Source organism: Alexandromys fortis, unplaced genomic scaffold (assembly GCF_014885135.2).
Source record: "Alexandromys fortis isolate MF-2015 unplaced genomic scaffold, M_Fortis_MF-2015_v1.1 scaffold_57, whole genome shotgun sequence".
NCBI classification, from domain to species: Eukaryota; Metazoa; Chordata; class Mammalia; order Rodentia; family Cricetidae; genus Alexandromys; species Alexandromys fortis.
Window position 1 is genome coordinate 3016036 of NW_026067941.1, and position 4465 is coordinate 3020500.

Below are 4465 nucleotides of genomic sequence, written 5' to 3' on the forward strand. Positions count from 1 at the left end.
TTTTTTTCCTTTTCTCAATAAAAATAAATAAATAAATAAATAAATAAATAAATAAATAAATAATCAAAAAGAGTATGGGGGAAGATTCTGGCAAATTCTGGTTGTGTTATTGTTTTCAATATTTGTTACTACCCACAAAAACAACCTCCTTCTAATTCATTTCTGTACTTGGTGATGTGAAGAAGATGTCCGGACGTGTGAGCAGCTCCTGTGCTGGTTGAAATAGCAGAGTGTCAGAAGAAGGCAGAGCAGAAGACCCATTCCTGTAGGGATGGTCAGGATGTCCGTCACCTGCTATGGATGCTCTGATGTATGGTAAGGGGTTTCCAGGGTGTAGAAAACATGCTAGACCATTGCTATGAGCAATATCCAAGGATCTTCCAAAAACAAGGACAGTCGTGCAACCTTGACATCACTGGTGAGGACAGAATTCAGGAATTTAGAGTTAGGTCAATGTATAGGCTTTTGTTACCTCTCTGCAGAAGCACCTGACGGCCCAGTATAAAGTCACTGTTGACTCAAAGCACTGGGGATTAACCATGCCGCTGGGAGCAAAGGGATCCTGGATGCTGTTGGTGTCAAGAAAGTGATTCTTAAGTAGAAAAATCCTTGAGGGTCATCTGGCAGGAAGCAGGTCAAAGCAGAGACAAGACCACTTTCATGGAGAGGTGTGATTGGTTGCCAACCATGAACTGAGAACACCTGTCGTCATCTGCCATTGCATGGATGTAGCTACTTCCAAGCTCACACTTGTGTGGAAATCAAGCTCTTTTTGGCCTCGGCCAACTGGTCTATTGTAGTCTCCAGTTTTTGAGGTTTCTGTTTGTTTGTTTGGTTTGGTTTTTGATCTTGCATTCTCAAACTTTTGTTGTATGTGATTTGTTTGGGTTTCCCTAGGCAAACCAAGTTGATCTCAAATTTCCAGGTGAATATGATCCTCCTGCCTCAGCCTCTGGAACGCTGGGACTAAAGGCATGCTCAGTTTTTTTAGTTTAATTAAACCATTGCCCCTTCAAACTTTGGGCTCCCCTACAAATACTAACGACCTTACCCGACTAGATGCCCAGGGACGGGCAACTTAGTTAGGAATCTGCTGCCACCTAGTGGTCCTTAGCCACCTCACATCCATCCATGGTATCCAGGCTAGGAAGTCGTCAAAGGGCACCAAGACAGAGCCAGAAGATTGGAATATTAGCACCCAAAATGTCTGGAATTTACCATAAGGGAAAGAAAAGGTTATTAGGTGCAGGAAATACAAAATGTAAGGTTTTAGGGGCTAAAAGAAATTCTGAGTTAGCGCTTTTGACAACAGAGGAATATTAATATGGGATAGTATCAAGGGAGTAACTATGGTTACACATAGACAAAAAAGGACCGAAGACGGTCTTTAAAGGTGAAGGTTGAAAAAGTTATAACAGCTACTCACATCCCTCACTCAGGTGTGTTTGCTTTTATGATCCATGATTCAGTGCTATTGTTCAAATCTAGTTTATAAAAGTTGATGGAGCTGACTTGAATGTCTGAAATTGGTGGTGACTGTAGGATGCATGCCGCCAAGATGACAGCTTTGAACTAGGTGGCTTAACTTTTAAATGAGACAGTTTCAAATGCTTGGTTTTCTCGAGTCAAGCAGCTATTTTCAGCTTTTCCAAGGCTGTGCCCATGTGTCATCTCCCCTGGGCAGTCTCCTGCACCCGGTACCTCAGTGGCCTATGTATGTTTGCAAGACAGGAAAACACTGGGATGTTGCTGTGCACTTGCTGCCTAAAACGGACACATCCACTTAGCAATGTCCCTGTCACCTTCCCAACTCTTTAGTCTCCCTGAGAACTTACTCCAAGCAAGATTTCCTTTCAAGAATCCTGAATCCAAGATTCACACACTCCAGACCATGGAGGATTCCCTGAAATCATATGGAGAGATTTGTTAACTCTTTCACCCACTTAAAAAAGAGAAAAGGAAAAGCAAATTGTGTGCCATTAATATAGAGCCCTGCTTTGGGCAATGGAACTTCCTTTGATCTCAGCCAAATGCCTCTGCCTTCCCAGCACCCCTGTCCCTTCTGAACTCATAAGTTACTGAGAGCTATTCTTCCTCAGACTTCTCTTAAATTTGGAATCAATAAATATTTGCTTCCTGGCTGCCAGGTTCTTAGCGCTGTAAGTCTTTGTTCAGCCTGGAGAAATTCCTTTCTTTACTTCCCAAAAGCAAGACGATTCCTAGAGACCTCATTCATGCCTTAGACTATATTTCTGCCAACCGTGAGTGTCAGTGGGCATGAGAAACACAGCGCCATGGTGTTGCCTAGCAGCCCAAGGAGATCTTCCAGAGACTTCTATTCAGATGAAGTTACCCAACTTTAAAGCCGACCCTTTGAAACTGTTCCCACTTAATATGCCTCCGCTGTCAAGACCTCTAACTCCAAAATTCTCTCAGCTCCCAAATCTGTATTTCTTGTACCTAATAATTCCACCTCCCGGTTCCTGTTGACTTTGGTACAGAAAAGAATTTCAGGGCGAGTCAGTAGAAAACAGAGTCGGACTTTGTTGGAAATTTGGGGCTGGAGATGTAGCTCAGTTGGTAGATTGTTTGCCTAGTGCCATGGCCCTGCCGGGATGAAGCCACAGACCTAAGGTGGGGGTGGGGCAGCAAGGGAACAATGGAAGGACAACCTACAGGCACACAGAAAAGTACAGACACACAGACAAGCTGGATTGCAGGTGGCCTGGGCTCTCTGCTGGAGACATCACAGCACCCCCAGAAGCTCAGTGTGTTTATTACATACAGCTGAATAAGGAGGTGGCAGTATTGCAGACAGGTGAAACGGGTGGGGATGGGGATCTGGATAAAAGAGGAAGGTTTGGCTAATCTCAGTAGGAACAGTCTTTGCAGGGGAGCAGAATTCAGGCTGGAAATACTGGGAGGCGTGGGAGGATAAAGCTGCGGTGGACATTTTCTGCACACACGGTCAGCATCCACACCTGGAACAAAAATGAAGGCCTCTCCATTTCCTGTGAGCCTCATCCCAGGCTGGGGAGAGGGGTAAAGCTTTGCTGGGTTTGAAGCTCCCATCATTGGTATGGCTGTACCCATGTCAACAGCACACATTCACTTAGGGCTTCCTCTACTCCCAGCAGCCTAGAATGCACGTGTGACATCTCGGATTTGATCCCCAGTACTGCACACACTGGGTGTATGGAACACGCCTACAATCCCAGAGTTCAGGAAGTGGAGGTAGAAATGTCAAAAGTTCAAGGTCATTTTGGGCTAATCACAGCCGGTGTAGCTTGTGCCAGCTTGGGATAAAGAAAGCAAAGGAAGAGTTGTGACATAAATTTAAGCAAAGGCCTTAATAAAGAGGTGTTTAGGGAAAGGGCAATACACACTCTAAATGTGGATGTGGGTTTCTCACATTTGATGGTTATGTGTCTTTACAATAATATATATATATATATATGTATATTACACACACACAATTTTGTGACTTTTGAAGTTAAATTTCAAGTGGCTGTTCAACTTTTTCTTTCTCAGTAAATCTGTGGCTCACAAGGTCAAAGGAATCCTTACTATATTAAACCAAAAGGAAGTTGCAAAACATGATTTTCCTGCTAACAAGGCATATTGTCTTGTTTGTGAGACTCTCAGAGAACTGCAGGTTTGCAGACAGGAAACAGTAGGATGTTATATATTCAGACTTTGGGCATGGGTCACTGATATTTTAACTTTCTTAGTAAAATATTTCTACATAAAATAAAGAGTGTCTTTATGTAGACAACTTTCAGAGTACACTTTAATTCTGGTGCCAGGACGACCAGCATGTACCACCCCTGGCTTTGTGCAATCATGGGGCTCCAACTCAGGGTTGGAGCATCTAAAAAAGCGCTCCATCTACTGGCTACATCCCTCACACCCATAGCTCTGCTTTCCCAGGCTAAATTTCCTTGGAGTTCTGTTTTCCTTGGTCTGGTTTGGGTTAGCAGCCACAACTAGCTACTGACTCATTCCTATCCTCAAGCCAAAGGAAATTCTGAGTGTTTTTTTTCATGTTTTTTTTTTAAATAAACCAAAATAAAGAACTTTTTCATAATCATTAAATTCTAGCTTGTTGGATTCATCGTCTCCATGGTAGACTTCAACACATTACTATCTGCCCCATGATCACACCATGTATCTTCTTCCAATTAGATCTATTTTCCAATTATGGCCTATATTGATAAAATGTTAAATAGGACAGGCAGTAACATCGACCCCTGTGCTTTGACACAAGAATATTGAAAGAAAGAAATTAATTTACCATTATTGGGTATGGTTATTTAATTGGTATGAACTGGTATGGATTCACCTATTCTATATTTTTGGGCCTATTATTATGCCTTCATCATGGAAAGGAAGGATATTTCCAAATGCCTACCCAAGTTCACACACTAAAGTTTGTGCTACCTTTACTTCATTTTCCAGGTCATTC